Source organism: Medicago truncatula, chromosome 1, assembly GCF_003473485.1.
Source record: "Medicago truncatula cultivar Jemalong A17 chromosome 1, MtrunA17r5.0-ANR, whole genome shotgun sequence".
NCBI classification, from domain to species: domain Eukaryota; kingdom Viridiplantae; phylum Streptophyta; class Magnoliopsida; order Fabales; family Fabaceae; genus Medicago; species Medicago truncatula.
The window spans coordinates 18,201,893-18,214,672 of NC_053042.1; the positions used below are offsets into that span (position 1 = coordinate 18,201,893).

Below are 12,780 nucleotides of genomic sequence, written 5' to 3' on the forward strand. Positions count from 1 at the left end.
AGCCATTACTACTCCAAATACGTATTGCGAAATATGTTTGGAAATAAAATTTATCACAGTATAATTATTTTGGAGACCTCACCAACCTTTATTTATGTTGGGAATGTGGCAGTTGGAAGAAATCATGTTAGAATTGAGTGCAACTTACTTACTCATTTAATCTCATAGATAGTATGCACACTGTTATTGTCAATTATGATATTTTGAAGAGTACTACGCCATTCTTATTCCAAGTTTTGCCAGGTTCAGTGCACTATGATTAATTGTTTACAGCAAAACATAAAATCAATATATACATAACTGGAAGATTAAAGAAAGTTATCATATGGATCATAAGGTAAAACGATAATTCATTGCATTAATAAAAGAAATACTTGAAGCATCAATTGATTGACAAAATTGGATGCTTTAAAAAAATGTGAATATGGCTTAAAATCAAAACTGATACTTCATTACATTGTTAATTGTCATCACTGAAGCATCATGCCATAAATAGACCAACAAAGGCTAAACCAATAAACTTATGCTGAAAATACAACTTTATTTACGTCATTGCAACATTAAGTTTTGAATAGGTGAAAGCTTTAGCGACACATACATACAAAAGCAAACAACAAAGTACAGTGAATTATATAAATCCAACTACATAATAGCCGTCAGATTAGCTTTAACAGTGTAAAATAGATCTAACTACATACACAGCCATCAAATTAACTTTCTCATTTCTTCCCACGGAGTTTGGCACCAAGAGCTCTCTCCAACTTGCCAATTATATGCTGATTTGGAATGGCTTTCCCCGACTCGTACTCGTGGATCACTTGAGGCTTCTCATTGATAATTTGAACATTCTGGTATAGAAAGGAAACCATTAACACATTAGAAACATTATAGAAACACTATTTCTTTTTTGTTTTCTATAGAGGAGGTGCTTTTCTTTCTCCTCTCCTCTATTATTTTCTCCACATAAATGATGATTGGGATAGCATGATTGGAATTTATTTATGGTACAAAAACGGCTGTAGCACCCATGCATTGGAAAACCAAACAACCAGGATTTGAATTTCAAAGTGGGGACATCTAATCTAATCTAATTATTCCTAATCCTAGTTAACACTCCAATTATCACTTAAAACCCTAATTCTAAGATTTTTAGGCGCCAAACAATCATGACCATTAGATCTCTATCATTAGACGCAATTATCATATCAGCCATTTGATCATATCTTAGGAATAATTGGCTCCAACCTTTTGAAATTTGAATTTCAAATTCCATCCTATCCCTCCAGCATTAACTGCGCCTGCTGTAACGCCCACTTTGATTTAATTAATTATTTAATCGAGTCTAGACGAGTTATATTATATTTATATAATATATGTGTGATATATGATGATTTAGATGATAAATGATGATTTGGATGATTTAGATGACTTGTGATGATTTTATGAGAAGATAAGACTTATTTTGTTGTTTAATAAAATAAGATTTGAAAATAAAATAAAATATTTAGTTAGGGGCTCTTTTGGATTGCATTGGAGCAACACAAGTGTGTCTTTATCGGTTTTTGGAATTGAAAATTATAAAAATCAAAGCTTCATTTTCTGGTCAAATTTTGATCTCCTTCATCAATGAGATCTTATAAGGTGGTATTTATTATGAAATTCTTCTAAAATTATTAATTAAAAGTGTATTGTGGACTGCGTTCCCATATGGTGATATTAATTATGGTGTTTAGGCTTTTTTCTAACCATGTTGTACACTACTTCTTTATCCATAGGGCGTGTGTGTTTGTCTCTAAGTTTGCGTCTTTATTTGAGGTTTTCTTTTTTATTTTCAATGAAAAAAGTTTAATTGTCAATTGAATTTTTATATGAATTGGTTGGGTTTAGTTAGTACAATCAATACATTCAACCTCTATCATTTGATTATATTATTCAACGATATGAAAACAGCGCATTACGACTGAAACACAAAAATAGAGGTCAGAAGCAAGTGATTGAGAGAGAGATAAGAGGTTCTCTTGAAGAGGAAACACAAATTGATCATAAAGTTTTTCTTATAGGTGAACAAGCGTGTTATCAAAATTCCATCTATTATATGGGTGAATTATTTTTTATTGGAAATTTGAAGTGTCAGTATAAGGATTTTATTTTTTATTTTATTTTATTTTACAAAAGGATTTGTAGTTCTCCAATAGAGCTTATACAAAAACAACTTATAACCTATACAAAAACAATTGAATGTTATCTATTTTTTTATTTTAAAAATAGCTTATGCAACCTTATATCTAAGCGCTTATCTTGATAAGTGCTTGTGCTATAAGCTACACATAAGTTGTTTATCCAAACAGGCCCTTAGTTTTGTAGTTGTGATGGAGGATTTGGGGTAACTAATGAATATCTTTTTTGAACTTGTTTTATATCCTGATATATAGGTGGCTGGGGTTCCTGGAGTGACAGAAGAATTGTTTCTAGCTAGACAAACTGCACCTGCACAAGAGAGGGATAAATCTAATGAAATCCCTATGCTCTATAGCTGTGGCCTATGTGGCAAGAGATACAAAAGTGAGAAGGCTCATGCCGAGCATCTTAAGTCCAGAACTCATATGATGCGGGCTTCTGAAGGAGACAGCCAGTCAGATGGGAAGGCTATAATTAAGCCACTTCGACAACACGTTGTGAATAAGCCTCCTCCTAAAAGAGTGGTTGATAACTCTGCAGAACATGATGACAGTGAAGATGAACGGGTGGAGGTTGATTCTGATGATGATCTGGTTGATGATGCTGCAAAGTCCTTGACCGATATGAACATGGACGAGAATGCTGAAAATGATGACATGGATGAGGATGATGATGATGTTGTGGACTTGGATCCATCGTGTTGTTTTATGTGTCCAAGATAAGCACAAAACAATAGAAAACTGCATGGTTCATATGCACAAGCATCATGGATTTTTCATTCCAGATGTTGAGTATTTGAAAGATCCAAAAGGACTCCTCACTTATCTTGGACTGAAGGTATAATTCTGTGACCCTTTCCCAAAAAAAGATTATGTTTTGTTTGGTCTGAAAAAATAATAATATCTTTCCAATTTGTAGGTCAAAAGAGACTACTTGTGTCTGTACTGCGACGATCGGTGTCATCCTTTCAGCAGCTTGGAAGCAATCAGGAAACACATGGCAGCAAAAAATCACTGCAAAGTGCATTATGGAGATGATGACGATGAGGAGGAAGTAGAGTTGGAAGAATTCTATGATTATACCAGCAGGTTAGTTTTGTTCATATTGATGTAGTTTAAATTTCCCCTTTATAAGTCACCCCTATAAGATTAGTAAGGCTTGTTGATACATCAGTTATCAAATGTTCATATTCTTAATTTTCTTTTTATCAGTTATGTTGATGAGCAAGGGAAGCAGCTAGTTGTATCTGGTGATGCTGATAATAATATAGAACTTAGTGATGGGTCTGAGCTCGTACTCACTAAGATGTCTGGTGACAAAAAATCAACTAGAACTCTAGGTTCCCGTGAATACTTGCGTTATTATCGTCAGAAACCACGTCCATCACCCGCGAATAACATTGCCATTATTGCTGAATTGGCTGCAAGGTTTGTCATTTTAAAGCCCGCACTCTATTTTTCTGTTTAATTCTGTGTTGAAACGTGTAGAGTACCACCTTAGCAAATCATTGTCACCTGGTAATGTGGATGAGCTTCTTAATTTTTCAGGCACAGGAGCATGGGTTTGGCCAGTGTCCAATCAAGGCAGCAAATTGTGAGAATGAAAGTGTTGAAGCTTATGAACAGATCAGGTGTGGAGCATATGCGTAGCAAGATGGGGATGAAGAGTAATGTAATCTGGAACCTGCCAAACAATGTCACATATTAGTCCTCATCCTCTATTTATCGTGTCTTGCTCGCTGTTTACATTTGAAGGGGTGCTATGTAACGTTTTTAAGCTACAAACTTTATTTTCTTAAGTTGTTTTACTTTTCTGTCATGTCTTGCTCGCTGTTTACATTTGAACTATGTAACGTTTTTAAGCTACAAATTTTATTTTCTTAAGTTGTTTTACTTTTCTGTCATAAGCATCCAAAGGTACCGTTTGTGCTCAATGGAATGACATGGTATATTCACATTGAGAGGTATTTGGATTGGTTACTTGTTTCTTTGTTTTTGATTGTGGTATCAACAGCATCGGGATGGATGATATAACGTATTTGGTTGATGCAATTTTGCGGTGATATATAAGTTATCTTATGATACTACGTTTTTTGGTTGATGCAACTGTGGGTAGATATATATAATTACCATAAAATTTCAGTGGTAAACATATTCAAGTTATTGTTGATACCGTGATATGGTGGCATCAAGTGCAAAGTATTCAGTCGTTATTTTAGTGGTAAACATTTTGGATTGAATGAAGGGAGGTATATTATGTAGCAAATGCTTACTGTCAAGTGTCAACGGGAATGCACTAAGGAAACAATTGATAAGGCAAGTATATACAAAAAAAAGTGATAAAAGTGTCGATGGGAATGCACTAAGGAAACAATTCATAAGCATTTTTTTACGAATAGTTCTTTCCCACAGAGAGCTTTGACCTCCCGGTTCATCTCATCAAACCTTTCTTGCAGATCATCCATCCGATCATAAGCCCCTGGGCGGAGGGACCGGAACTCCATATTGTGTAGTAGATAATGGGACCTTAGAGACATGTGGTCGGAACCCTCAGATTTCAATTTCAATCAATGGCTTTCAACTTCTCCTCCAATCTTGAACGTCACATGTATGAAAACAGAATTGATTTGCTTGGGTTTAAGGTTGAACAAGCAATGAACATTGCCAATTTCATTTCGATAGACTATCACAACAGGCGTTTTCGTTGTGGATTTGTTTTGCGAAATGATTGTTTAACCCGTTTCTTCTGTTTTTGTGCATACTGGTATCTTTATAAATTGCTGGAGCTATTAGCTCACAATACTCCATTCTCGGTTGTTGATGAAAGCCTAGCATTTGAGATTTTACAATTGATTGGAAATCTCAAATGATTTTTTGAGGGAGCATGGTGGTCCGACCTCGAAGCCTTCTTACTTGATCAAGAGAAGTATAGCAGGATATTTGTCGAGCAACTCGAGTATAGTAAAAAACTCTTGACGGAAATATCTGAAGATATTCGATTTAAAGAACAACAGGTTCTTGCGGAGCAAAGAGGAATACTGGCTCAATGGAATGGTTCTGTGGAGGGATCTGAACAAGTCTTTAGAGAGCACCTTGATCACATGGCCATGCATAAACAAGAATTGAAAAACGAGCTTACAAATATCGATGACGAGCTTATGGAGGTTCGCTCAAACTTGAAGGAAGCTCTAAAGGCCAGAGCCAAACTGGCTTCTTTAGAGTTCAATATTTTGTCTCCTACCATTATTCGCGAAAAAGATACAATATAGGGTAGAATTTATACCTTTGTTTCTTGGTTTTTTCTTTGTTCTTGTTAGTAAAATAAAATAATACAGAGGAACATTGAATGCATGTTTAGTCATGATGATCAAAATAATATTTGGTGCAATTATGAAAATCAAAATAGTTTCTTGTGTGTTAAATTCTTGATACAGTTTTTAAAATTGTTTGCAGAAACTCTTTTGCTAGTTCTCTCACCTATATTGTTTCTAAGAGAATTTAATTCAGGCTTTTCTTCGCCAAGTATGTATGGGTGGAGTTGATACTTTAATAAGTTATTTATGTATTTAATTTTTTCTGTAGTTTATGTGTTATTAGTTTTTACATCTACTAACTATATAGGAAAATTAATTCATGATCTTTTTCCCATTTTTCCCTCCTTGAGGTTATTTTGGTAATTCAATAATGTATAAGTGGGGCTAAGGTTACGATTGGAAGCGAAGAACAAGAACAACGCCTTGTTTTTTTTCTGGATCATCAAAGGTTGATTTTTCGTTTTTCTTCAGCATGCATGTTTAGGTTATTGATGTATTTTCTTTTTTTGTGCTGTTTGTCGTTTTCCTTTCTTTGCTCTCCTTCTTCGATTGGGTTTTTCTGTTGATTTTCTTTTTTTTATCAATTGAGAGGATTGGTTTTTTGTTGATTTCATTTTTGATCAATTGAGGTTGCATGTTTTCGGGAAGTTGTTACTTTTATTTTAAGGCTTTTATTTTCATGTTTTGGTTTGTGGTTGGTTGATTGCGGTTTCAGATTTTCATATTTTGTTTGTTGTTGCATGTTTTTGTTTTGAGCTGGTGTTGTTGTTTGAGTTTATGTCATGTTTATTGGTTTCTTTTGTTGTTTGGACGTTTTATCTCATGTTAGTGGATTGAAAGTCATGGTTTGAGATATTTAATTAGCGTTCTCGATGATTGCACAATTTGATTGATGCCCATGATGCAGTTTTTTTTATTGACAGATACAAGGGAAAGTCGATGGCTCCCAACACTTCTCTGTGCCAATGCTAACAAGATTCTGAAATTTATACTTTTAAATAGTATATATGTTGTTATTTATATTTTATCACTGATTAACATGTGGTTTACATTTTAAACTGAAGCATATGTTACATACATCGGTTATTCCATTCATAGTAGGATTGCATATCCTAAACTAACATGATTACTTACATATTCACAGATTACCATGACTGGAGCACTTGGGTTTGAAAGCTTCTTGGTGATGCGCCATGGAGCTGGTCCTTTCAGTGACTTGAGTGCTGAAACAGCTAATTCTTCATCTTCCGATTCGTGTAAAGGATGCGAATGGAAAACATAGATTAGGATGCTATTTCTGCAATGATGTTGTTGCACCAACTGATGTAATTTCCATGCAGAATTATGCTGTGAAATCAGCCACCAAATTCTCATTAATTAATGAAGAGGCTCCTAGGGTGTGCTAAAAAATTGGAAAAGGTAAGCTCATTAGTTTGTTCTGAAAAAGCCTCAAGTCTATATTATGCTGACTAGATTGATTAGGTTGGAGATTTCATTATTTCTAATATCTAAATGTTAATAATAGTGTTCCAAACTAAAAATTATTTAAACTTAGTATACCAAATATAATATTTCCTTTTCCCGACTATTCTGTTACAAAGTACAAAATCACATGTTTGTCATATTTTCACTAAGGCATGGTTTATATCTAACTAAGCTGAACTAAAAGTGAAATCTTCCTGTTCAACCAAAGAGAAATCTGCAGGCTGTTTTTTTGAATATGAATTATGTGAAAATTTGAGAGTTGTTTGTTCTTCTATGTATATCTTCATCATATGCCCTTCTGTGGCTATCTTAAGGTCATATTTTCTGTTGCATTGTCGTTTTTTATACGTTTTGTAAAGCGGATCCAATCATTTAGAACAATTGTCAAGTCATGAACTTTGCTTCGGAGGTCATCACAGCAGCTAGCATGGATGGTATAAAGTAAACTCTTTCAAACATATCATTATTAGGCTGACAGAATCCGCCAAACTGATTTGTATCTATGTGATGAACATGGACGCCTTATGCGTCAGCTATGTCTTTCTTTTGCATTATAGTTGCACACAAGAATTGATCAGCATTTGATTTGAGATACAAAAACTTGCTGAATTTCCACTGCCTTAAGAATTCCAAGGTTGCCTCATTTGCTTTCATGAAGAAGATCCTCTCTCATTCCTTTCTCATTTGATGTCTCAACAATTCATGATATAGAAACTTTTTGTTGTGAAACACTATTATACAAGAAGAAATGAGCAAATTAAGGAAATTTTAAAATCAAAAGTGTTAATCTAATTGTAGATTCGAAAATGCTTCCTGATAGTGAAATTGTATTTGTTCCTCTGATATTTATTAGATCATTCGTTGTTTCCCTTAATGCAAGAATTTCTATCATAGAAAAATAATCTTAGTTATTGAATTGAGGCATTGCATGAAATTTCTCTGTTTTCCTATTTGAGATTCTGCATTTAACCTATGATTTTAGAGCTTGCTTAACCAAAAAAAAAAAAAAAAAAATTACAGGGAATAGTTTGTCTTGGCTTGGTTGATTAGGATATAAAACTTGGGTGCCTTATATACTGTTTTTTTTTTAAGTGTACATCAGTCTTATATGTAATAGTAATAGTAAAATCCATGCTTGACAGAGCCATTAAATTGAAATCTTCTCTGGCTGCCTTTAATTTCTGATCATATAATTGTCATGAAATTTTGTTTTGGTATTTATTGGAAGACAACTTTATTTTTCCTTTATAATACTTGAGTATGCTTCTGAACAAGAATGGCCTTAGATATGGTAAGTTTCTATTTCTATTTCTTACCTCATTTCACATATCCAGTTATACTTTATAAAATTTCCATTCATCAGCTTTTTAATCAATTCTTCTTGCTTTCAGCACTTAACAAACTAAGAAAATATATTAATATTTTGGTTGCTGGTCGAGTATTTTTCTCAAATATGAAAAGATTATTCATGATTTTGTATGCTTTATCTATGTAAGGAAGGAGCTTGTCTGATTCAATTACTGAAATCACCTCATTATGGGTTTATGTGTACTATGCTAAATGGCTATCAAAATTTGTTTATTACAATTGGTTGGTTGGGTAACGTTGTTAAACCAAATTATTTGAACTAACATGACATTGTATCTTTAAAAGTGTTGTTATTGTTATTATTTTTAACATCTTGTGTGCTATGATTATTGAAATTTATTTTAGATATAGCATGAAGCATAAGAGTTCTCTAATTTTCATGTGTTCTTTATTCAGATTTATTAAAATGCTCGGTCCCATTGATTTCCAGTTATTGGGGGCGTAAATTCACTTGGGTGAGACTGAACAGGAAATATTTAAGTCGCTTGGATGGAATGCTTATTATCTCTCATAGTTGGAATGTGAAATGGGGTGATTGTGAATATTTAGGCATTTCCTAGACTGATTTCAGATCATACACCTTTGATCCTTCACTATATGGGGCAATAGATTGGGTCTGAAACTGTTTCGTTCCAATAATCATTGGTGGGTTAGCAAAGAGTTACTACTAGGAAAAGCAAAATTAGGGAGAAAATTTAGTGACGGAAAAGATAAAATCTCTCACAAATTTCTTGGTCGCAAAAATTTAATGATGGAATTAGCGAGAGATTTCATGTTTTCCCTCACTAAATTTCCCTCACTAATTTTTGTTTTTTGGTTGAGAGTGCTTCAAACTCTTGTTTCCCTCAAGTTTGGATAGGATTCATCTTGGGAGAGAAGATGAGAGCCATAAAGAGGGAGCTAACGAGTTGGAACAAGGAGGTGTATGGGAACTTAAGGGGATAATTAAGATTCTAGTTGATCGGGTAGCTACTTTGGATGTTGAAAGTGACAATACGGAGTCGTCGGCGGTGGAAGGGAGGAACGAAAGTCCAATTTCTCAAGAGCTTGGTCCTTCCTCAAAAGTCAAGATAGTTTGGAGTTCTAAATATCAAGATCAAAGCGGCTCAAAGTGGATGATGCGAACGAGAGTTTTTTATGCTCGTGTTAAGATTAGAAAGAGGGTAAATACAACAACGCCAAAAACTTGGTACGAATCTGTAAGTGTATGGTTCTATTGAGTAGTAAAAAGTTGTCGATCCACATAGAGTTATTTGATTACCAATCATGTTTTTAGTTGTGATTATCTGAAAAGATCAAGTTTATAAGTTTAATGGGTTCTTGGTTTTAATTTTAGATATTAAGTAAAAGTATGACAAATCATAAACATTCCCAATCTATTTCCTTGTTCTATGTTAAATTCATTTTCTTAAGACAAGATTTTCATAAGTATTTCATGTTTCCTTTCAGAATACATGAATGTATCTTAATAACAATCAAGCCTATTATTATGGATGATTATTATTGAGATCCTTTATGTTTTAATCTTATTGTCTCAAAGTTCACGAAACTATTCTCATGTTTTGCTCACCTTGTCTAAGCTCATTTGTTCTAATATCAGTCTTTATCTTTCGATACTTCGATTGATATTTGATATATGACTTAAAAATGATGAGATTAGATTAGAAAAAGAATTTAGATATAATAAGGTCCTAGACTTGGTTTGAATAGGATTTAGTCATTAGACTATTTCAACAATCCTAAGACTAGAACGTCTACTCACACATGTTCATTGTAGACAAGAGATATAAATTAAAAAACATAGAATATAAATGACTGAATATAAATTGCTAGAAGATAAATTGCAAAAATATAAAGAACAAGAATGTAAAGTGCAGAAAATAAAAGCAAGAATAAACTTAGAACAATATTAACTTTGATTCAATCTAAAACAAGTTCACCAGATTCCAAGATGGTTTACAACTCTCATATGAGCCATATTTATAGCCTAGAACCTCATACAAGGCATTAATAAACAAATTCCAAGAGTTTTCATCATTAAAAACAAACTGCATAACGTGCACAGAGTCGTGCTGGTGAGGCACACGACCATGTTTGCTTTAAAAAACGGTTAGAATTGAGTACTGAAGGGGCGCACTGTCCGTGCATGTCTCTCGGCCTTCCCACGCACGGTCACAGCAAAAGGAAGCACGCCGAGTTCATTTTTAGGCACGACCGTGCCACTTGAAATTTTCTTCTTTCTTGATTTTTCTTCTTTCTCTTGGTCCTTTATCTATGCTTTTGCTCCAAACAACTCATTCTTTATTATTTTGACTCTGAAAACATAACAAAGACTTTGAAGTAAGGGTGTTGTTTGAGGAGCTAGTGGAGGTTTGAAAGGTGGTAAGTTGGCTACTTTTCTAATCATTTTAAAGAGGTCGATTGGAAGAGATATACTCTTGATGGGGAAAATTTCTGAGTCTATCATCCATGAAAAATTCCAATGTTTATTTTCTTTTCTCGGAGGAGGAAATCGAGGAAGTGGCATTCTTTGCGGATGGGAGCAAATGCCCCGGTCCAGATGGTTTTAACTTCTCTTTTTTGATTTTTTTTTTGGGAGTGATTAAGGTGGATGTGAAGGGTATGTTTAACGAATTCTTTGTTAATGCAAAACTTCCAAAAAGCTTTCTTTCCTATGTTGTTGCGTTAATTCCAAAGGTTGTAAGTCCACATTCGTTGGATGAGTTCCAACCAATTTCCTTATTGATGAGATTGTACAAATAGTTTGGAAAGATCATAACCATTCGGATGGGGGAGGTAATGAATAATCTAATCTCCAAAAATCAATCAACGTTTATCAAATGAAATTTTTTATTGGATGGTGCTGTAATGGGGGGTCAATGTGGTATCTTTTGCAAATAAAAATAAATAAGGAGTGTTTGATTCTAAAAGTGTATTTGAAAAAAAGGCGTATCATTCGGTCGGTTTGAGCTTCTTAGATTATATGCTAGATCAATTTAGTTTTTGCCACAAATGGCGTGATTGGATGAAAGCATGTGTTTCCTCGAGTAGTTTGACGGTTTTGGTTGACAGATTTTCTACAGAGCAAGTGGATATTAGAAAGGGATTAAAATAGGTTAATTCATTAGCTCACTTCCTTTTTATCTTGGTTGTGGAGGGACTTGGCTCTTTAATGAAAATAGAAGTCTTTTTGGGTTACTTTAAGTTACTTTATTGGGGAGGCATGTGTGGATAACTTGTGGAGTATGAAAACTATTTTGAGATGGTTCGAATTAATTTCTGATTTAAAGGTGAATTTTTTCAAAAGTGTGTTGTTTGGGGTCAATGTTGATTTCTTGAAGAATGCGGAGGAGTTTTTAAATTGTAAAGTAGGCGTTATTCCCTTTATTTATCTTGGGCTCTTGGTGGGTACAAATCCAAGAAAGGTTGCATGAAGGAGTTGGGGTCATGGACTGGCGGTATGTGGCATTGGAAGTTGGAGTGGAGAAGACTTTCTTTCTATGTGAGGAAACCTTGTACTTGGATCTCTTCAATCATTCTAATGGAATCATTGAATAATAATAATGAAGATGTGTAGCAATGTGGTCTCAATGACAGAACGTTTTCTATTAATTTTGTTTATCGCTATTTGAGCAAATATACTCTTCTCCATCTTCTTTGGGGGCTGAGAGAGTCACCTTTCCGGAGGTGGACAAAATTAGGGTTTTTGCCAGTCTCAAAAGGTGCATCCAAAATCAAAGTTTTAGAAAATGTGGCAGGACGATGATATGGTTTGGCACAAGAAGGCAACTGATGCAGGGAAAGAGTAATGCAGCTCGAGCTAAGTTCTTCTCCTCTTCGTCATTATGGAAACAACCTCTTCTCTTAGCATCAAGAACTACATTTCTCAAAACAAAGTCACTGTTGATTAAAGTATCTGCATTCCCTAATATCCAAATTAAAACTTGTTATCCATATCATAACAGAGAAATATTTAATGTATCGATTTCTGAAAAAATGTATTTGAAACATAAGCTCATACATTTTGGATCAAAATGGTGGATTTAAGAATTCAATACAAAGGTAAGATTGTCGCCAAAACACCTTAAAATTTCTGCATCAGCTAAAGTTTTAGGACCAAACTTCAATAAAAAAGAATGAGTACACTGAGAAAGGAAAAATAAACAATTTTCACATGTTGCAAAAAAAAAAATAGGCTGTGCCAAAAAATTGTTCTAGATCATATTTATGACAACGGCCTTGTTGTTTTAGAATGCATAGCAGTGTACCACTGCATATATCCCATGATATGAAGTTGCACATTCTAGCAACCTCCATGTTGTGCAGGGATAGAAAAGTAGCTTGTAGTAGTAAAAAGTTCATACAGAGAAATTATTTGGGCATCAAGGTTCTTGTATCTTCAAAACAAAGGTTTTAAACAGACGTATATTATATAT

The 12,780-nt window shown here is 34.0% G+C and overlaps 1 pseudogene; it reads left to right on the forward strand.

Moving 5' to 3' along the window:
* The first annotated feature begins 1,626 nt into the window (after positions 1–1,626).
* Positions 1,627–5,446, forward strand: LOC25483096 (cytoplasmic 60S subunit biogenesis factor REI1 homolog 1-like; annotated as a pseudogene).
* The last annotated feature ends 7,334 nt before the right edge of the window (positions 5,447–12,780 follow it).